Below are 24,056 nucleotides of genomic sequence, written 5' to 3' on the forward strand. Positions count from 1 at the left end.
TTAGGGAAAAAATAGCATATCAGTCTATCATCACAGTGGCTTAAAAAAAGTAACACAGTTTTCAATACTATTTGATGAATATAACTGTAATACAGCATACCATAAACATTTTATAACGATTCATCCATTAGGGTATTGGCTAGTCTCCTGCGAAGCAGTTGTATTGATTATACTAGGCTACCATACAGCAATTGTATTGCTGCTTTTCAATGCATGAGTCATTATACCTGTAAATAAATATGAATTTCTTTTCCACATTATCTTTCCACTTTTGATGTCTCATGTTGGTAATACATATAATATCTGCAGTATTTTGTCTCCTATGAGGCAATATTGATATAGGTATTAACAGATAGTTCATCTCATAAACAGGTAATACAGACTTATAGTATCAATAAATACAATGCCATAAATTATTTTCCTTACGATTTTATTAACACTTTCTTTTCACTAGCTTACTTTACTGTAGGAACATAGTATATCATGCATGTAACATACAAAATATATATTAATTGGACTGTGTTATCAGTAAAGCTTCTGGTTAACAGTAGGCTATTACTAGTTAACTTTGGGGGGGAGTCAAATTTTCAACCCTGAGAGCAGTCAGCACGCCTAACCCCACGCCGTTCAAGGGTCAGCAGTGTGAGAGTAGCAGAGGAGCTTAAGGGAGATACGGAGCATGATTGCGTGGGATCAAGTCCTGGTCCTCCCAGGAAGCAGCTGTGTAACCCTCAACAGCTTAGCCTGCCTGTGTCCTCATCCACAAAACAGGGGAAATCGCAGTACCAACTTTGTTTGGAGGTTGTTAGGTTGTTATAAGGATTAAGTGATATTTCTAAACCCCAAAGAACCTGATGCATGGCAAGGACCAAGAAGATATTAATAACAAGAGGGAAGGATGCTCATTTTTTCAGATTGTCTTCCTGATCTTACCCAGACTTCTAATTTACATTCTCAAGATTATAGTGGGCATACAGTTTTGTAGTCTGTTTTCATTTCCTGTCTGTAATTTGTCTTTTTTCAAATTACTATCATATGTACCATCCTATGTATCGAGTTAGCTTTCACAATAATACTGCTGTTTAGTATTTCATAGTGATGTGGCCTGCTTCGTTAACCTCTTACTCTAGTACATGTGTCCACTCAGTTTCTAAGTTGTGTTTGACTCTTTGTGGCCCCATGAACTGTAGCCCACCAGGCTCCTCTGTCTATGATATTTCCCAGGCAAGAATATTGCAGTGGGTTGCCAATTTCTTCTCTAGAGGATCTTTCCAGCCCAAGGATTGAACCGGCATCTCCTGCATTGGCAGGTAGATTATTTAGGTTATTTCTCTTGCTGTTCAGTCACTGGTTCGTGTCTGACTCTGCGGCCACATAGACTGCAGCACGCCAGATCTCCCCGTCCTTCACTATCACCCAGAGTTTACTCAAACTTATGTCCATTGAGTCAGTGATGCCATCCAACCATTTCACCCTCTGTCGTCCCCTTCTCCGCCTGCCTTCAATTTTTCCCAGCATCAGGGTCTTTTCAAATGAGTCAGCTCTTCGCATCAGGTGGCCAGAGTATTGGAGCTTCAGCATCAGTCTTTCCAGTGATTATTCAGGACTGGTTTCCTTTAGGATTGACTGGTTTGATCTCCTTGCAGTCCAAGGGACTCTCAAGAGTCTTCTCCAACAGCACAGTTCAAAAGCATCAATTTTTGGGTGGTCAGCCTTCTTTATGGTCCAACTCTTCGCCCATACATGACTACAGGAAAAACATAGCCTTGTCAATATGAACCTTTGTCAGCAAAGTAATGCTTCTTTCTGCTTTTTAACATGCTGTCTAGGTTTGTCATAGCTTTTCTTCTAAAGAGCAGGCGTCTTAATTTCATGGCTACAGTCTCTGTCTACAGGGATTTTGAAGCCCAAGAAAATAAAGTCTGTCAATGTTTCCATTATTTCCCCATCTATTTGTTATGAAGTGATGGGATCAGATGCCGTGATCTTAGTTTTCTGAATGTTGGGTTTTAAGCCAACTTTTTCACTCTCCTCTTTCAACTTCATCAAGAGACTCATTAAGGTTCCCCTTCGCTTTCTGCCATAAGGTGGTGTCATCTGCATATCTGAGGTTATTGATATTTCTCCCGGCAAACTTGTGCTTCATCCAGCCTGGCATTTCTCATGATGTACTCTGCGTATACGTTAAATAAGCAGGGTGACAATACGTACTTCTTGACATACTCCTTTCCCAATTTGGAACCGTCTGTTGTCCCACAGTTTGTTGTGATCCACATAGTCAAAGGTTTTGGCATAGTCAATAAAGCAGAAGTAGATGTTTTTCTGGAATTCGCTTGCTTTTTTGATGATCCAATAGATGTTGGCAATTTGATTTCTGGTTTCTCTCCCTTTTCTAGAATCCAGCTTGAACATCTGAAAGTTCACAGTTCATGTACTGTTGAAGCCTGGCTTGAAGAATTTTGAGCATTACTTTGCTAGCATGTGAAATGAGTGCAATTGTGTGGTAGTTTGAGCATTCTTTGACGTTGCCTTTCTTTGTGATTGGAATGAAAACTGACCTTTTCCAGTCCTATGGCCACCACTGAGTTTTCCAAATTTGCTGGCATATTGAGTGCAGCACTTTCACAGCATCATCTTTTAGGATTTGAAAGAGCTCAATTGGAATTCCATCACCTCCACTAGCTTTGTTCATAGTGATGCTTCCTAAGGCCCACTTGACTTCACATTCCAGGATGTCTGGCTCTAGGTGAGTGATCACACCATCGTGATTATCTGGGTCATGAAGCTCTGTTTTGTACAGCTCTTCTGTGTATTCTTGCCACCTCTTTTAATATCTTCTGCTTCTCTTAGGTCTATACGATTTCTGTCCTTTATTGTGCCCATCTTTGCATGAAATGTTCCCTTGGTAGCTCTAATTTTCTTGAAGAGATCTCTAGTCTTTCCTATTCTATTGTTTTCCTCTGTTTCTTTGCATTGATCACTGAGGAAGGCTTTCTTATCTCTGCTTGCTATTCTTTGGAACTCTGCATTCAAATGAATATATCTTTCTTTTCCTCCTTTGCCTTTCACTTCCCTTCTTTTCTCAGCTATTTGTAAGGCCTCCTCAGACAACCATTTTGCCTTTTGCATTTCTTTTTCTTAGGGATGATCTTGATTACTGCCTCCTGAACAATGTCACGAACCTTCATCCATAGGTCTTCAGGCACTGTTTATCAGATCTAATCCCTTCAATCTGTCACTTCCACTGTAAGGGATTGATTTAGGTCATACCTGAATGGCCTAGTGGTTTTCCCTACTTTCTTCAATTTAAGTCTGAATTTGCCAATAAGGAGTTCACGATCTGAGCCACAGTCAGCTCCCTGTCTTGTTTTTGCTGACTGTATAGAACTTCTCCATCTTTGGCTGCAGAGAATATAATCAATCAGATTTTGGTATTGACCATCTGGTGATGTCCATGTGTAGAGTTGTCTCTTGTGTTGCTGGAAGAGGGTGTTTGCTATGACCAGTGCGTTCTTTTGGCAAAACTCTGTTAGCCTTTGCCCTGCTTCATTTTGTACTCCAAGGCCAAACTTGTCTGTTATTCCAGGTATCTCTTGACTTCCTACTTTTGTATTCCAATTCCCTATGATGAAAAGGACATCTTTTTTGGGTGTTAGTTCTAGAAGGTCTTGTAGGTCTTCATAGAACCATTCAACTTTGGCTTCTTCAGCATCAGTGGTTGTGGCATAGACTTGAATTACTGTAGTATTGAGTGGTTTGCCTTGGAAAAGAACTGAGCTCATTCTTTCGTTTTTGAGATTGCACCCAAGTACTGCACTTTGGACTCTTTTGTTGACTATGATGGCTAGTCCATTCCTTCTAAGGGATTCTTGCCCACAGTAGTAGATATAATGGCCATCCAAATTAAATTCACCCATTCTCGTCCATTTTAGTTCACTGATTCCTAAAATGTTGATGTTCACTCTTGCCATCTCTTGTTTGAGCACTTCCAATTTACCTTGACTCATGGACCTAACGTTCCAGGTTCCTATGTACTGTTGTTCTTTATAGCATCGGACTTTACTACCATCACCAGTCATATCTACAACTGGGTGTTGTTTCCGCTTTGGCTCAGCCTCTTCATTCCTTTGTAGCTGTTTCTCAGCTCTTCTCCAGTAGCATATTAGGCACCTACTGAAATGGGGAGTTCATCTTTCAGTGTCATATCTTTTTTCTTTTCTATAATGTTCCTGGGGTTCTCAAGGCAAGAATGATGAAGTGGTTTGCTATTACCTTCTCCAGTGGACCACGTTTGTCAGAACTTTCCACCATGACCCGTCTATCTTGGTGGCCCCACATGGCTTGGCTCATAGTTTCATTGAGTTAGACAAGGCTGTGACCCATGTGACCAGTTGGTTAGTTTTCTGTGGTTTTAATTTTCATTCTGTCTGCCCTCTGATGGATGAGGATGAGACGCTTGTGGAAACTTCCTGATGGCAGGGACTGGCCGTGGGAAAACTGGGTCTTGCTCTGGTGGGCAAGACCATGCTCAGTAAATCTTTAATCCAATTTTGTGCTGATGGATGAAGCTGTGTTCCCTGTCTGGGTTTCCCTGACAGGGAACACAGCTCTGGCCTCAGGTCAAACTACAGAGAGTGATTTCTAGAGTCTTGCTATTATACAAAAGTTAGATCTTTTTTAAGGAATGGCAGAGAAAAAGAGGTGCCAGTCATGTGTAGGGGACATCAAAAAGGGGGAAAGGGCTATTGATGAGGAAGGGTAGAAAAAGTGTTCCTAAATACTCCCACCCTCACCTCTGTAAAAGCAGGAAAATATAGGTGCTGCAAAAATAGTAACAGAGTTTGAGAGGGTTAACAGAGGCCTTAGAGGTCAAAGCCACTGAACCCAGAACCAGAAGATCTGTCTTACTATGGGGACCCCAGCCCACCATCAGCATGCTGCTCAGCTCCTGTGCATTCCAGTGGTCTCACCAAGGTCCAGGGACCCCCACCTGCCACACAGGATGGTAGGAACCTGGAGAGCAGCCAAAACACTGAACATCGAAAGGATTGTTCTGGCTGCCAAACCTGCCATCCAGGAGGAGTGGGTAAATTACTTCAGGAACAATTTCACTGTTTCTTGGAGCAGTGGGGTGACAGGAGAGAGAGAGGGATTGTGCAACCCATGAATAATCCAGAACTGAAACAGGGAAGCATATAGCCCTCTCCTCTGACAGCTGACCCAGGGAGGCTGAGCTCCAGTGGCTTTACCTGAGGCTGGCCAGGACCTCTGTCCTACGGTGTCTAGGAAAGTGCCTTTGGCATAAATTCTAGAAATGGCAAATTTCTGTTGAAATCTCTGGGCATCCCTGGTGGCTTACTGGTAAAGAATCTGCCTGCAATGCAGGAGGCCCAGGTTCAATAGCTGGGGAAGATCCCCTGGAGGAGAGAATGGCAACCCAATCCAGTATTCTTGCCTGAAGAATCCCATGGACAGATGAGCCTGTTAGGCTACAGACTATGGGGTCACAAAAGAGTCAGGCAAGACTTAGCGACTAAACAGCAACTGCTCTGAAACCTTTGGTTCCAGTCCTGTAGGCGCTGGCCTTGCCACACCCTTTCCATGATCTGCTAACAGGAAAGAGAGGTTAGTGAACCCTGGGGATTTACAGCGCAGACAAAAGAAGCTCTCACTGAGTACCATATATTTTTTTAAAGTAGTGAAGTCATTTGTAAAAATACGTGCATAATTCACATAACTCTGTAAGGGATTTGCTTTTCTCTTTCTGTAGAAAATAAGCTTCATACCATCAAATCAGACTATTGTGAGACTTAACCTTTTCTCTGGCTTGCTACTCCACACAAAAAGGAGCCTGGGGGTAGGGAGGAGGGAGTTGGAAGGTCCTGGGTAATTTCCCCACTTCTGCTTCTCTTCCTTCTCCTCCTTTCTCTCCTCTTGCTAGAATATTACTGTGTTTTAAAAACTTTTTAGATTGTAATAAAAATATATTCAAACTGCTTTTATTTTTTTAATTAAATAAATACATTCAGGCTAACAGAAAAGTTAACAAAATAGTACCCAAAAGTCCCATGTATGTTTCATTTCCCTAAATGTAAACATTTCACTACTTTTGCTTTGTTGTTTTTTCTCCCTCCCTTAACCTAACTCCCGGGACACACAAAAGCACTTATTCTTTTTTTCTGGGCATCATTTGAGAAGAGGTTACTTACTCATGAGGCTTCCCTGGTGGCTCTGCAGTAAAGAATCTGCCTGGAAACGCAGGAGACACGGGTTTGATCCCTGAGTTGGGAAGATCCCCTGGAGAAGGTAATGGCAACCCACTCCAGTATTTCTACCTGGAGAATTCCATGGATAGAGGAGCCTGGCGGGCTACAGACCATGGGGTCGCAAAGAGTTGGATACTACCATACAACAACAATAATTTATACCCCCTGATAATCAAGGCTGTATATTGTCACACTGCTGATTTAACTTATATGCAGAGTACATCATGAGGAATGCTGGGCTGGAGGAAGCACAAGCTGGAATCAAGATTGCTGGGAGAAATATCAATCACCTCAGATATGCAGATAACACCACCCTTAAGCAGAAAGCGAAGAAGAACTAAAGAGCCTCTTGATGAAAGTGAAAGAGAAGAGTGAAGTTATCTTAAAACAACATTCAGAAAACTAAGATCATGGCATCCAGTCACATCCCTTCATAGATGGGGAAACAATGGAAATGGTGACAGACTTTATTTTTGGGGGCTCCAAAATCACGGCAGATGGTAATTGTAGCCATGAAATAAAAAGATGCTTACTCCTTGGAAGGAAAGTTATGACCAACCTAGCTGCTGCTGCTGCTGCTGCTGCTGCTGCGTCGCTTCAGTTATGTCCGACCCCATAGACGGCAGCCCACCTGGCTCCCCTGTCCCTGGGATTCTCCAGGCAAGAACACTGGAGTGGGTTGCCATTTCCTTCTCCAATTCATGAAAGTGAAAAGTGAAAGTGAAGTCGCTCAGTCGTGTCTGACTCTTAGCGACCCCATGGACTGCAGCCTACCAGGCTCCTCCATCCATGGGATTTTCCAGGCAAGAGTACCGGAGTGGGTTGCCATTGCCTTCTCTGAACCTAGACAGCATATTAAAAAGCAGAGATGTTACTTTGCCAATAAAGCTCTGTCTAGTCAAGGCTATGGTTTTTCCAGTAGTCATGTATGGATGTGAGAGTTGGACTACAAAGAAAGCTGAGTGCTGAAGAATTGATGCTTTTGAACTGTGGTGTTGGAGAAAACTCTTGAGAGTCCCTTGGACTGCAAGGAGATCCAACCAGTCCATCCTGAAGGAATTCAGTCCTGAGAGTTCTTTGGAAGGACTGATGTTGAAGCTGAAACTCCAATACTTTGGCCACCTGATGCAAAGAGCTGACTCATTTGAAAAGACCCTGATGCTGGGAAAGATTGAAGGCAGGGGAAGAAGGGGACAACAGAGGTTAAGATGGTTGGATGGCATCACCAACTCAATGGACATGAATTTGGGTCAACTCCAGGAGTTGGTGATGGACAGGGAGGCCTGGTGTGCTGCAGTCTACGGGGTTACAAAGAGCTGGACACGACTGAGCGACTGAACTGAACTGATCCATAACCCTTAAGACTTACTTCATTGTGTATTTTGTAATTAGAGTATTCTCTTTCATGACCACAGTTAGCACATTAGCACAGTTAGCACGTTCAGGAAACCGACCTCGTCTGCATTCTAAGTTTGTCAGTTTTCCCCTTAGTGTTCTTTACAGCACATTTTCATTTATAGTACATTTTTCTATCTAGTATTTTTCCTATCCCAATGCAGGATTGTGTGTTACATTTGCTTTCCAATCTCTTTAGGCTGCTTTAGTTTGGAACTCCTGCTCAGTCTTTCTTTAGCTTTTCAGACACTGAGTTTTCTTTTTTAATGTGGGCTATTTATGTTACAGAATGTTTCTCAGCTTAGGAATGCCCTATGTTTCCTCCTCATTATAGTAAAATCTGGCTGGAACATTATGTAAGAGAGTGTGTGTCCTTCTCAGGATGTTGCATCTGGAGGTAAGTTATATCTATTTGCCCCTCGTTGGAGATGATAATTTGTCTCCAGGTCTGGGTGTCAAGGTGTTGTCCAGTTTCTCCACTGTGTTAATTATTTTACCCTTTGGAATCAATAAATAATCTGTGGGGGCACGTTAAGATTATGCAGATATCCTGATCCTCTTCAAACTCTCTACCTTGTATTTAGAATCTGTCCTATATTTAGAATTCATGATGGTCCCTGCATAGACCAACATTTACTGTGATTGTTGCAAAATAATGGTTTTCCCATTCTACCACTCCCTACTGTAGAATGCTGATATCAGTTGGTATTCTTCTGTAGGGAAGGGCACTCCCTCCTCTCATTTGCCTGCTTGCCATTCTGTCCATTCATCCACCCATCCATCTATCCATCATATAGTGATTGATCTATTTTATCAGTATAAACTCATGGATTTCTATTCAATTTGGTAAACTCTAATACTATTTCATATATTTTAATGCTCAATTGTTTGGGATAACTTCAAGTTGGTTCCTGAATTCTTTTAACATGCTTCCATTATGTTTTGTGTACTCCCTTACTTTGTGGCACAGAAAGATATTCCAGTCTCATGTTGTTCCTTCCTTAACCCAGCTCTAGAATTATCCACTTCTCTGAGGAGCCCCAGTTCCATTTAGCTGAGAAGCCAGAAATCTGGGCACTAAATGTGCTCACGGTTTTGGGGGTATCATTGCTCCTAGGGTCTGTCAGTGGATTGACCTAAGGGAGGTTTGTATATAAACAAAAATTGATTGATAATTTCTAAAATTATACACATACATATTCTAGAAACCATGAGTTCATCTTGGTACTCTAATTTTTCCCCGTAAGAATTCTTCTTTTCCTTTTTTCCCTTTCCCACATTTTATTTTCCTTCTTCCATAGTTGGGACACTGGTTCTCAACAATGTCAACATATTTATCATGTTACTTATTTGCTCAGACCTACAATAGTTTTAGATTTTCAGGCTCAACCACTGTGAAAAACAAACTTACTAGAAACAATTCAAGGTTTGTTTGCAGTTCTTTTGTCTTTAGCCTTAAGGTACATAATCAAACTGCTGCATTCCGAGTTATTTGGATCAGTTCTACCCCTTGCCATCTTCAGTGGGGTTATGTCACTCATTTGAAATACAGTATGGTTTATTTCTATTTGTCTTTAGTTTTATTCTCTCTACCCTTAGCTGCTTAATTTTATTTTTTGAACACATAGAACATTATCATGCTTCCAATAGGTAAAACTGTTCAAAAAGATATACTCAAGAGAAGTATTCCTTTCACCCATATCCTTTCCATCTTTCCTGTCTTTCCTCTTCTCTTTTAGGTTTCATTACTTCTTTTTCTGTACATAAAAAAAGGTAGATACATATATATTTTCTTCCCCCCTTTTTCTTTTATTTTGCTTTTTTTTTTTACTTGACTGTATATCATGGAAATTACTCCATGTTAGTTTAGGAAGGTCTTCCTCATTCCTTTCTACCACTGCAGAATATTCCATTGTGTTGATGTACCATAGTACAAACATCTATGTCTGGTCACTTACATAGTAGTTTCAAGTATTTTGCAAAGGTAAAAAATACTGCACTAAGTAACTATGTACATTTTTTTCCCCAAATTATTCAATATGTAACTTCAGGGCAAATTCCTAGTACTAGTAGTGAAAATTGTTACATCAAAAGATAAATGTGTATATAATTTTGTTATTCAGTTCTTGTCATTTGCCAAGTTGTGTCTGACTCTGTAATTTTGTTAGATACTGTCAAATTCCTTTCTCAAAAGATTATACTATTTTGTGTTCTCACCAGAAATGTTTGAGAGGGTTATTTCCTCAGACTCATCAACATGTGTTGTCAAGGTCTGGAATTGTTAACTAGTATTTTTCTTATTAGTGAAGTCAAATGTCTTTTCATGTATTTAAGGGTCATTTTTATATCAGTTGATTTTTCTGTTTGTGACTTTTATTTTTCTGTAAAACATTTGGTCTCTTTTCCTTCTATTTAAAAACTTATATATTAAGGATATTAGTCCTTTAATTGTGATATATGTTATAAATACTTTCTTCTAAATTTATTTATCTTTTCATCTTGCTTTTGGTCTATGTACAGATTTTATATTTATGTAGTTAAATGTATCAGTAGTTTCTTTTATGGCATACGGATTTTGAGTCATTAATAGAAAGTCTTTCCCTATTGTTAGATTACATAGGAATTCATCTATTTATCTTCTACCATTTGAAAAGTTTATTTACAATTAACATCTCATATTTTAAAATATTTTAATTGAAGTCTAATTTATGTATAGTAAAATATTTATCAAATTGCTAACATCTGCTGGATCATCGAAAAAGCAAGAGAGTTCCAGAAAAACATCATTTCTGCTTTATTGACTATGCCAAAGCCTTAGACTCTGTGGATCATAATAAACTGTGGAAAATTCTGAAAGAAATGGGACTACCAGACCACGCGACCTGCCTCTTGAGAAACCTATATGGAGGTTAGGAAGCAACAGTTAGAACTGGACATGGAACAACAGACTGGTTCCAAATAGGAAAAGGAGTACGTCAAGGCTGTATATTGTCACCCTGCTTATTTAACTTACATGCAGAGTACATCATGAGAAACACTGGGCTGGATGAAGCACAAGCTGGAATCAAGATTGCAGGGAGAAATATGAATAACCTCAGATATGCAGATGACACCACCCTTATGGCAGAACGTGAAGAGGAACTAAAAAGCCTCTTGATGAAAGTGAAAGAGGAGAGTGAAAAAGTTGGCTTAAAACTCAACATTCAGAAAACAAAGATCACGGCATCTGGTCCCATCACTTCATGGCAAATAGATGGGGAAACAGTGGAAACAGTGTCAGACTTTATTTTTCTGGGCTCCAAAATCACTGCAGATGGTGATTGCAGCCATGAAATTAAAGGACGCTTACTCCTTGGAAGGAAGGTTATGACCAACCTAGATAGCATATTCAGAAGCAGAGACATTACTTTGCCGACTAAGGTCCATCTAATCAAGGCTATGGTTTTTCCAGTGGTCATGTATGGATGTGAAAGTTGGACTGTTAAAAAACCAGAGCACCAAAGAATTGATGCTTTTGAACTGTGGTGTTGGAGAAGACTCTTGAGAGTCCCTTGGACTGCAAGGAGATCCAACCAGTCCATCCTAAAGGAGACCAGTCCGGGGTGTTCATTGGAAGGACTGATGATGAGGCTGAAACTCCAGTACTTTGGCCACCTCATTCGAAGAGTTGACTCATTGGAAAAGACCCTGATGCTGGAAGGGATTGGGGGGCAAGAGGTGAAGGGGACGACAGAGGATGAGATGACTGGATGGTATCACTGACTCGATGGCCATGGGTTTGGGTGAACTCCAGGAGTTGGCAATGGACAGGGAGGCCTGGCGTGCTGTGATTCATGGGGTCGCAAAGAGTCGGACACGACTGAGCGACTGAACTGAACTGAAAATATTTATTCTTACGTGCATCATTCTGTCAGCTTTGATGAATGAACATCCAAGCACAGAACACTTCTGTTGCTCTCGTTCTTTTCAAAGTTGTCAGATCTGCTTTGTGTTCTGAAGGTTCTCCTTTTCCTAGTCTGCGTCCTGCCCCTTGATCCATCACAGATATCTACCCCCACACACACCATAAAGCTCTTAGATGTTTAATCTCGTCTTGTATCTGTCTCTTGGAGGACTGGTAATACTTGTTAAGCAGCAGCAGAAATGACCTGTGACTCAAAGCAGGGACTTTGTGCTCCATCCTCACAACTCTTGAGTCCTGCAGGGCTGGAGTTTCCAGTTCCCATGGGATGTACTCTTATCTGGAGAAAGAGCCTATAATCTATATCTGTCACTAAGGTCCTTTGAACTACTCGCATCCAACGGCAGTTAGCAGGAGTATTGACCATAATCATCAGAAAGAGTCACGGCTGCTTTCACACAATGGGGGGCAGGTAGGAATGAGTCTAGAAGCTTGGGGTAATCCTCTGTCTCATGTACTGTGAAGCAACAAGAGAAGGGTCTGATGACCAAAGGTGCAGACCCTAGAAAGTGAAGGTTTATGTCACATCACTAATAAGACACCAAGGCCAATGAGTTGATAGATGAAGGTGAAGGGAGTTTACAGTAGACTGTGGATAAGGGACTGAGTGGCACCCGGTCCATTGCTGAGACCAAATGGGGCTCTAATTCATCCCACAAATCTTCTAGTTTCCTCTCGGGGAGGGAGGCCCATGGAAACCTTGGAAGCCTACTTCCTGAACAAGTTTAAGAAGTGGCTATGTTTTGGCCAAGGAGCACTCCACTCATCACTTGTTAAGCAAAGCTGCTGGAGTGTGAGGTGGACTGGCAGCTCCAGATGCTGCCCTGTGAGTATTGAAGCTGCACTTTCCCTAGGATGAGCCCAGCCTGTGGGCTGCACACTATGGGGGCATGTGTGCCCACAAATTCCTGCCAAGTACGGGACTTCTATATCAGGCAACTTTGACTCCTTGGTATCCTTGCCAAAACTTTCTCAGAACTGCACTGTGGGCTGATGTTCTTCCTACATAACCCTTAATTCTCTCTCCCTCTGACACATGACCTAGGTTGCTGGAACTAGGTTGCTGTTTGAAGGCACCCCCACCCCCTTTATTCTTCATTGGCACTCCCCCAGTAATCGTCTTGCATGTTCAATCCCATTTTAGTGTCAGCAGCTCAAAGGACCTGAACCAACACTTAGAGGTTGCTGACACGGAGTGGTTGATTCTCTTCTGTATTCAAAATTGCCCATCCCTAGGGCCTGGAGGCCATGTCATTTTTCACGTACTTTCTTTTCTAAGCATAATTCTCTCTCCAGTTTCTATGAGGGTAATTATCCTCCCTCAGCGATCTCTTTTATGAGACTGACAGAATCCTGGCCGATACTTATCACCTGACCTCTAGACAAGCCCAGACAGGTCAGCAACCCTGAGTGAACACAGTGGGAGCTCACATGAAGACCCTAGACGAAGCAGTCACATTGCACCAGTCACAGAAACCAACTCTGAGGGTTCGGCTACCAAGCAGAAGGCTCATACTCATACTGCATTTGAAATATAATCTCAAGAAAGCTGATGTTTCCTAGAAATTAGAGTTCCTACATTCTTCTTTCAGTAGCCAGTGAATTATACAGACTTTGGGGTCTACCCCAGGCTGGTATACTTTGATTTACAAAGGGTTTTCATTATTGAAGAGTTCTTCAATATTATACATATATACACACATATACACACAAACATGTATAATGGTTATATATGTAACTTATGTATAATTTATGTAATTGCATAGAAAATGCACACCCTGTATACAGTATATTGGTTTCCCTTGTGGCTCAGCTAGTAAAGAATCCACCTGCAATGCAGGAGACCTGGGTTCGATCCCTGGGTTGTGAAGATACCCTGGAGAAGGGAAAGGCTACCCACTCCAGTATACAGTATAGAATTGCACCTTCATAGAGGTTTTATGAACATCCCTTTTCTCTTTTTTTCTCTTATTCTATAATAGGACAGTATCAAAAACTTCAAAGTGCAGTAATATGGTCTGTTCAAATCATGTATAACTAGAATGATAAGATAATCTTCCTCTATCTTTCACCTCAAACACATCCTCAGAAAACATTAAGATGATACTGGACTAAAAATGTAATCCCATCTTTATGGTCAAAATCTGAAAACTTGGAGATTTTCAAGCAGAGGACATTATCCTAATTGAACTATTGCCATTTTGGAAAGCGGGGAACAAAGGAAAAGAACGAAAGCTGATTTGTGTAATAATGTGAGCTGGTGGCTATATCATTTTTGTTTTGTTAGTTGGGGTATAGTTGCTTTACAATATTGTGTTAGTTTCTGCTGTCTACTGAGGTGAATTAGCGCTGTGTCTACATAGAGCTCTCTGAGACCTCCCTCACACTGCGCTCCGCTGCCCGCCCCTCTCGGTCATCACAGAGAACCCAGCTGAGCTCCCTGTTCTATGCAGCAGCTCCCCCCACGACCTCTTTACACGCGGTAGTGTATAATGTCACTTTCAAGCTCCTAATTCATCCCCCACATCTGGCTGAGTCATCCCCACATTGGGTCCACACGTCCATTCTCTCTATCCGTGCTTCTTTCCCTGTCTTGCAAATAGGTTCACCCTGAGAGGGAGTTACCTTGCAAGGAATGAGTCAGTTGGGAGATGAGTTCTCTTCCTTCTTGGGATTTAAACTATATTTATTTCTCCATGTCCTGTGCTGGACTATTGAGAGTGGAGAGTGGAAGTTCTGAAAATTAAAACTGTGGGGTCTGTTATGAAGGGTTGGGAGTGATAATTGCCATCACTGAACGTCCTGCTGAGCCATGAATGCCATGAATCACGCACACACTCTGACTTGTGATTCCAGATTCAGACTGTGGAAAATGTACAGCAAGTGGAGGGCAGGGAATACTGGGATAAAATTAATCCCTACAGATAAAGGTCCTGGTTTTTTCTTTGTTTGTTTTGTTTGTACCGTGTAGGATGCGGGATCTTAGTTTCCTGACCAAGGATTGAACCTGGGACTCCCTGGATTAGGAACTCAGAGTCTTACCCACTGGACTGCCAGAGAAGTCCCTGGTTTGGTTATTTTGCATAGAAGGCAGAGGCAATATGAGGTAGGCAAGAGATCCATATTAGGAGCTTGGGAGTGCTTTGAGAGGAATTTCATATCAAGTTATAGCCGTTATGTATTGACTGAATTCTCTTGTTGTTGTTCAGTCACTTAGTCATGTCTGACTCTTTGCAACCCCATGGACTGCAGCACACCAGGCTTCTCTGTCCTTTACTATCTCCCGGAGTTTGCTCAAACTCATGTCCATGGAGTCAGTGATGTCATCCAACCATCTCATCCTCTCTTGCCCCTTCTCTTCTTGCCCTCAATCTCTCCCAGTATCAGGGTCTTTTCCAATGAGTCAGTTCTTCACATCAGGTGGCCAAAGTGTTGGAGCTTCAGCATCAGTCCTTTCAATGAATATTCAGGTTGATTTCCTTTAGGATTGACTGGTTTGGTCTCCTTGCTGTTCGAGGGACTCTCAAGAGTCTTCAGCACCTCAGTTCGAAAGCATCAATTCTTCAGCACTCAACCTTCTTTATGGTTCAGCTCTCACATCTGTACATAATTACTGGAAAAACCATAGCTTTGACTATTTGGACATTTGTTAGTAAAGTGATATCTCTGCTTTTTAATATGCTGTCTAAGTGTGTCATAGCTTTTCTTCCAAGGAACCAGTGCCTTTTAATTTTGTGGCTGCAGTCACTGTCTGCAGTGATTTGAGAGCCCAAGAAAGTAAAATGTGTCAGTGTTTCCACTTTTTCCCTATCTATTTGCCATGAAGTGATGGGCCCAGATGCCATGATATTATTTTTTTGAATGTTGAATTTTAAGCCAGCTTTTTCACTCTCCTCTTTTACCCTCATCTAGAGGCTCTTTAGTTCCTCTTCACTTTCTACCATTAGAGTGGTATACTCTGTATATCTAAAGTTGTTGATATTTCTCCTGGCAATCTTGACTCTGCATATAAGTTAAATAAGCAGGGTGACAATATACAGCCTTGATGTACTCCTTTCCCAATTTTGAACCAATCCAGTGAGTTTTTTCCAAATCCTTCAATAAAGACTGGCATGCCTGGACAATATTGCATGGTGGTTTCATCAGTTCAGTTCAGTTGTGTCCAACTTTTTGTGGCCCCATGAATCGCAGCACGCCAGGCCTCCCTGTACATCACCAGCTCTGAGAGTTCATTCAAACTCATGTCCATCGAGTTGGTGATGCCATCCAGCCATCTCATCCTCTGTTGTCCCCTTCTCTTCCTGCCCCCAATCCCTCCCAGCATCAGAGTCTTTTCCAAAGAGTCAACTCTTCGAATGAGGTGGCCAAAGTATTGGAGTTTCAGCTTTAGCATCAGTCCTTCCAATGAACACCCCGGACTGGTCTCCTTTAGGATGGACTGGTTGGATCTCCTTGCGGTCCAAGGGACTCTCAAGAGTCTTCTCCAACACCACAGTTCAAAAGCATCAATTCTTTGGTGCTCAGCTTTCTTCACAGTCCGACTCTCACATCCATACATGACCACAGGAAAAACCATAGCCTTGACTAGGTGGATCTTTGTTGGCAAAGTAATGTCTCTGCTTTTGAATATGCTATCTATGTTGGTCATAACTTTCCTTCCAAGGAGTAAGTGTCTTTTAATTACATGGCTGTAGTCACCATCTGCACTGATTTTGGAGCCCCCCAAAATAAAGTCTGACACTGTTTCCACTGTTTCTCCATCTATTTCCCATGAAGTGATGGGACCAGATGCCATGATCTTCATTTTCTGAATGTTGAGTTTTAAGCCAACTTTTTCACTCTCCTCTTTCACTTTCATCAAGAGGCTTTTCAGTTCCTCTTCACGTTCTGCCATAAGGGTGTGTCATCTGCATATCTGAGGTTATTGATATTTCTCCTGGCAATCTTGATTCCAGCTTGTGCTTCATCCAGCCCAGCGTTTCTCATGATGTACTTACTCTGCATGTAAGTTAAATAAGCAGGGGGACAATATACAGCTTTGATGTACTCCTTTTCCGATTTGGAACCAGTCTGTTGTTCCATGTCCAGTTCTAACTGTTGCTTCCTAACCTCCATATAGGTTTCTCAAGAGGCACGTCAGGTGGTCTGGTATTCCCATCTCTTGAAGAATTTTCCACAGTTTATTGTGATCCACATAGTCAAAGGCTTTAGCATAGTCTTTAAAGCAGAAATAGATGTTTTTCTGGAACTCTTTTGCTTTTTCCATGATCCAGCGGATGTTGGGAATTTGATCTCTGATTCTTCTGCCTTTTCTAAAACCAGCTTGAACATCTGAAAGTTCACTGTTCACATATTGCTGAAGCCTGGCTTGGAGAATTTTGGGCATTACTTTCCTAGCGTGTGAGGTGAGTGCAATTGTGCGGCAGTTTGAGCATTCTTTGGCATTGCCTTTCTTTGGGATTGGAATGAAAACTGACTTTTTCCAGTCCTGTGGTCACTGCTGAGTTTTCCAAATTTGCTGGTTTCCTAGAGGACAATGAAATGAACCTTTCTCCTGGTGCCTGAGGACAAGGCATGCCATCTTCTCACCAGAAGTGAAGCTCTAGGCAATGGCAATGGGAACTGTCCTGAACAGAGTCAGGAGCAGGGCTGAAGAAGCATTCACTGTGGGGATTCCACTCACGTGTGATACCAGACAGAAATTATGACTCCCTGATATTTACCAGGAGACAAAAGGACCCAATCTGGAGGCCATCACTAATGGTCTCCACAGGGTCAGAAACACCGTGTAAGTCACATGAGCCTGTGTGAGCAAAAGCGAGGCACTGCTGACTGAAGTACTCTGCCCATTTTGTGTGACAAAACGTAGGTCAGCTTCCTCCATGGTTTGCTGTGGGACAAAAAGACCCCAGACACAGAATGTTACAGTATTCTTAGACTACTTCTAAGATCTGCATTGCGGGAAGGATGGAGACGCATGTTCAGACTGTTGGGCAATCACCACAGACTGGTATCTTACCACATCAAAATGACAGAATGTATTTTATTGATGATTATGACCTAAGATCCCTTTTGAGTGTTTCCCTGTGTCCACAGAGAGGATCACGTGACATCAAGGCAAGACAAAGGGACTTTGTGATTTACCTCAAGGAAGGGAAAAATGGATCTTATAATTCTACCTTGGCAAACTTTAAACGGCTCTTTGAAAAAGCAGTTAACATGTATTTGAAAAAGATTCCAGTGTTAGCCAAAAGAGTCGTTAAGAATTGATTGTGTTTCTAGAAGTTTATCTTGCTTTCTGTAGCCATTTACCATTCTGTGTTGTGGTAGAAGGAATGATTTATTCCTTTCAAGCGTAACTTTCTTCTCTAGCTTCCAGGAAAACATAAGCGTGAGTAGCAGGGACACTGTGAAGAGTCGTCTGTACTGATTTGGGGATCTTTATGAAAAAAATAATAGAATGTACACTGTATTTATCTAGCATTAAGCATCAGAAATTAAAGGCAGAAACACATACCCTGAAGCTGTTAATAACTCTTTGTGGTACTGAATTTGAAAACTGATCAGAATTTTAGATAAAATAAAGCTGGTAGTGTAACATTTTATCCTTGCAATGTTAACAAATTCTCATTTTTTTCATTTGATTAATGTGCATTAAATGCACACGGGATGAAAGAGACTGAACCGGGTCTTGAAGGACTATGTGAAATAGTTTCAGGTCAACAGTTCTTTCACATAAGACATATTAACCATGTTGGCCCACCCAATAATATAGGTTTTTTGCTCTATGGTTACCATGAGACTTACATATAACAACTTATATTTATCATAATCTGTTTTAGGTTGATAGCAACTTCAGTTTGAACGCATTCTAACACCACATCTTTACTCCCCCTCACAGTGTTTATATTTTTGATGTCTCAGTTTTACATATTTTTATCTTATATATTCCTTAAGTAATCATTGTAGCTAGTTAATTTTATTATTTTTGTTTTCAATGTTCATGCTAGTCTTAAAGGTGATTAAAACACTACCTCAGTCCTGTCTGACTCTTTGTGACCCCGTAGACTGTAGCCAGCCAGGCTCCTCTATCCATGGAATTCTCCAGGCAAGAATACTGGAGTGCATTGCCATTTCGTCCTCCAGGGGATCTTCCTGACCCAGGAATTGAACCAGGGTTTCCTGCTCTGCAGGCAGATTCTTTACCTTCTGAGCCACCAGGGAAGCCTAATTGCCTTTATCTTTATACTCTCGGATGTTTTCTTGTTCTTAATTAGCACCTTTGTTTTTCTGCCTAAAGAACTCCCTTTAATATTTCTTGTAAAGCCAATTTAGTGGTGATAGATGTCTTTAGCATTTGCTTGTCTGGAAAGCTTTTTATGTTTCCTTCAATTCTGAAAGGTATCTTTGCCAGGTAGGGTATTCTTGTTTTCTGTGCTTTCAGCACTTTAAATATATAGTGCCATTCCTTTCTAGTTGCAAAATTCCTGATGGTAGTCTCATGGGGAATCCTTTGTATGTAAGAGTTTTTTTTTTTTCTTGCCACATTTAAGATTCTTCCCTTGTCTTTAGCTTTAGACATTTTGATTGTAATGTGCCTTGGTGGGTTTCTTTGGGTTCCTCTTCTTTGAAATGTTCTAGACTTTCTGGGTCTGAATGCCCGTTTCCTTCTTCTTGTCTTACATTTTCCTGTCTCTTTGTTGAAGTTCTCACTGTGTTCATCCATTTTTCTCCCAACTTTGCAGAGTATATTTATGACTGTTAGTTTGAATCCTTTTTCAGGTAAATTACTTTTCTTTGTCCCATCAGGGGTTGCCCCCACTGAGGTTCTATCTTTTTCTTTTGTTCAGAACATAGTCCTCTGTTTCTTCACGTTGCTTGACTCTGTTGGTTTCTATGCAGTAGATAAAACAGCCATCTGCCCCAGTCTTGAAGAAGGGGCCTCATGTGGCAGATTAACCCTGCCTTAGCTCTCTCAGTATTCTCCAAAGCTTTGGGATTCTCCAAGCAACTTATTTTATTTTTAATCACTCCCAGTGTTCACTTGGGGTGTTTCCTTGTCAAGGACTGTCTCTAGAATTGTTAGTTTCTAGGGACCCAGGAATGCAAGCCTTTCTGGCCACCAGAGCCAGGTGATCCAGAATCGTCCCCTGGGTAGCGGACAGAAAGCCCAGGAGCCAGGCATATGTAAGAGCTGGCTGTGTGCTATAGATGTATCAAGATTTCCTTCCTTTTTTAGGCTGAATTATATATTTATTTACACCACATTTTGTTTTATCCATTCATCCATTGATGATTTACAATGCTTTTTAAAATGTTTGAGGTATAATTAACATACAGTAAACTGCACATATTCAAGTCTACTTTCTCTCTCTCATATGTGTTGTGCTTTGCTTTTTGGTGCTCAAGAAATACTGCATTTTTAAAAAACAAATTGAAGGTTTGTGGCAACCCTGTGTCAAGGGTCTGTTGATGTCATTTTTCCAACAGCATTTTCTCACTTTGAATCTCTGTGGTACATTTTGTTGATATTTCAAAGCTTCCACCAGCAAAAAGATAAATCACTGAAGGCTCAGATGATAGAATTTTTTAGTGATAAACTAATAACTACGGTATGTACATTTTTAGACACAATGCTATTACATACTTCTTATACTGTGGTATAGTGTAAACATAACTTTTACATGAACTAGGAAACCAAAAAATTCTCATGACTTGTTGATCACAATATTTGCTTTATTATGATGTCTGGAACTGAACCCACAGTATCTCCAAGGTATGCCTTTTTGGATATGTATGTATATATATTCCCATAAGATCATCTCAATACATATATATTTCCATTTCTATGATATATATATTTCCATAAAATCCTCATAAAGTATATATACATATATATAATCCTATAAAATATACATGTATATATTTCCATAAAATCATCATCTCAATAAAAAAAGATCCCTTTATGATGCAGCATTAAAACAAAACATACAAAAGGGGCATAGTTTACATAAGTGTTCATTGTTGGTGGAATAATCACAATCCTAAATTTTCTCACAAATACCAGTAGAGTATTTTATAAGTGATAACAAAGAAGGTTAACTATAAAGCCATAAAAACTTGTGTTTTATTATTGATGCTGGGTCAGGCAGTGTACCCGAATGTAGGAAGAATGAAAACATTCCTTGAAACAAATTTCAAACCCATGACATGTCAGTGTGACATGCATCACTCTGAACTATGATGAAGGAGTTGACTGTTAACTTGTTAGGAACTTCCTGCTGAATTTGAACGGAAGCTGGTCAATATCCAGAGACAGGTGATTCTGTGGGGCTAAGACCCAACCTCCAAATGTGGCCAAATATAAAATGCTGACCAAACCCCAGGCTTCTTCATCCTCAAGATTACACTGCCAATCCTAAAAGTTAGAGCACAGGTTACAGGTCATCTGTGTTGAAATGTGTTGAAAGGAACTCTTTCTATAAGCATAAAGTAAAGATTCTAAATGACCAGAAGGCTTTGTGTCTAGCTTATTTGTTGTAGCATTTGTTTTTCCTCAGTGGCTCATGAAAAGCGATGCATCTTTTAATCAACGGTATCTTACATTTGAAGAAAGGTGGTGATTAGGAAAAGATATGAAAGGCAGTTTCAAGCTTCCAAGCACGGTGTTTCTGATTGTCACCCCTTCTTTACATGCCTTTGTGTCCTGCACCCTAGAATTTGTGAGAAGCTTGGGCTCAGGCTGCACAGAATGGGATCCTACCTGGTCAAGCAACCTTGGCAGTCCTGTTTAAGTATTATTACTAGCCCAAGCTGATACATTTCACATAGAAGTTAAGGGATTTGACCCTCTGTGCAGTCAAAAATCCAAGTATAAATTTATAGTCACCCCTCCACATCTGCAGTTCCACATCCATGAATTCAACCAACCACAATCTGTGGAATGCTATAGTATGTATTTATTGAAGAAAAAAGTGTGTATAGCTGTTGCTGCTGCAGCTGCTGCTAAGTCGTGTCAGTTGTGTCCGACTCTGTGCGACCCCATAAACAGAAGCCCAACAGGCTCCTCTGTCCCTGGGATTCTCCAGGCAAGAACACTGGAGTGGGTTGCCATTTCCTTCTCCAATGCATGAAAGTGAAAAGTGAAAGTGAAGTCGCTTAGTTGTGCCCGACTCTTAGCGACCCCTTGGACTGCAGCCTACCAGGCTCCTCTGTCCATGGGATTCTCCAGGCAAGAGTACTGGAGTGGGTTGCCATTGCCTTCTCCGGTGTATAGCTAGACCGGTGCAATTCAAACCTCTGTTGTTCAAAGGCCAGCTGTATTACTTCAAACACGGTGAGTTTTCCCTGAAATGATAAAGCAAGGTTAAATGTCCAGACTTTTATACCTTTCAACTGTTGTGTAAGAGAGTTCAGTCTGTCTCACCCAGCAATAAATATTTATTTATGTATTTAAATAATATTTATGTCTCCTTGCTCATTTCTTCCCTGGTGGCTCAGATGGTAAAGAATCTGGCCGCAATGCAGGAGACCTGAGTTCGATCCCTGGGTCAGGAAACTCCACTGGGGAAAGGTATGGCAACCCACTCCAGTATTCTTGCCTGGAGAATTCCATGATCAGAGGAGCCTGCTGGGCTACAGTCCATGGGGTGGTAAAGAGTCAGACACGACTGAGTGACTAACATATACACAGGTAGATATGTAGGTTTATTTAACCACTCTCCAGTCTGGGCTGACTGTGCTATAGAGTATTATAAGTGGCAATTGCCTGTGGAAGGGTTGTCTTTGTAGGTTTACTTCAGTGGAGAAAAGGGAAGTCAAGGCAATGATTGGACTGAAATGATCACATTTTTTTAAAAAATATAAGTATAGCTGATTTGGGGTCTTCCCTGGTGGCTCAGACAATAAAGAATCTGCCTGCAATGTGGGAGATCCCAGTTTGATCCCTGGGTTGGGAAGATCCCCTGGAAAAGGGTATGGCATCCACTCCAGTACCCTTGCCTGGAGAACTCCATGGACAGAGAAGCCTGGAGGGCTACAGTCCATGGGATCGCAAACAGTCGGCCACAGCTGAGCAATTAACATAGCTGATTTACAATGTTTCAGGGGCACAGCAATGCGATTCAGTTATGCATACATACACATTCTGTTTCAGATTCTTTTCTATCATAGGTGAATTGATCACTGACTAAATTTGTTCACCAATATAACCACATGATTTTATTTTCTATTCCATCCATTTCATTCCAGTCTGTTGGTTGGACATAAATACTAGCCACAATCCTAAGTCCTGGGGATACATAATGAATAAGATATAGGCTTTATCTATAAGAAGGTGGCTGGCCAAAGGAGTGAAATAGTGGAATATCAGGCCAGAGAGTAATTGGCTATTTTACCACATTGTGACCAAAAGAGGTTCAGGTTTTGACTGGACAATCCTGGTATCTAAGCCTTCTGCTTATAAAACAAAATGGAAAAAAAAATAGGAACAAACATTAGGTCTCAGCCTAGGAGTGACCTTTCTCACAAGTCCTCCCTAACTCATATATTTATTTCCAAACCACCTTATCATATCACCTAAAACATGGTCTAACACCAGCCTGTATTCTCTAGTAGTCTGTTAACTTCCTCAAGATAAGGCCTACATTTGGCCCACCAAGAACTCCCTTGTATGCAGTATTGAAATGATAAATATTCTTTGTGAAAATATTCTAAAAAGAATGTATCAGTTGCTTCCTTTGATGAATATCTCTTTTTCTAGAGAACTTGCTTTCCATATTCAGTTCAGTTCAGTTCAGTCACTCAGTCGTGTCCAACTCTTTCCAACTCTTTGCGACCCCATGAATCGCAGCACACCAGGCCTCCCTGTCCATCACCAACTCCCGAGTTCACTCAGACTCACATCCATCAAGTCAGCGATGCCATCCAGCCATCTCATCCTCTGCCGTCCCCTTCTCCTCCTGCCCCCAATCCCCCCAAGCATCAGAGTTTTTTCCAATGAGTCAACTCTTCGCATGAGGTGGCCAAAGTACTGGAGTTTCAGCTTTAGCATTATTCCTTCCAAAGAAATCCCAGGGCTCTTCATATTTAGGTTTTTAAAAACTCTACCTTTGAATGTTTAAAAGTAGCAAAATTAATTTTTTAAAGAAAAATCTAATAATATGTTATTAATCTACAGACATGATTAGATGATCATAAATTGTCATCTCACATTGCCATATTTATTTGGGGGCCAGAAAATATTTATCTTTCATGACAGATGTTAATTGATATATCTTGATATCTGCAGATGAGGAAGTTGACAAAAAGGAGGATGTCAAAAAAAGGCATGGGTGTGGGGAATCTTGCATCTTTTCCAGGTGCCCTGGATGGTGCTTTCAGTGGTAGTGTCTTTGAGCAAGGTGGGTTAAGTATAAAGGAACCATGATGAGTGA

The sequence above is a fragment of the Capricornis sumatraensis genome, chromosome 2, assembly GCF_032405125.1.
Source record: "Capricornis sumatraensis isolate serow.1 chromosome 2, serow.2, whole genome shotgun sequence".
NCBI lineage: Eukaryota > Metazoa > Chordata > Mammalia > Artiodactyla > Bovidae > Capricornis > Capricornis sumatraensis.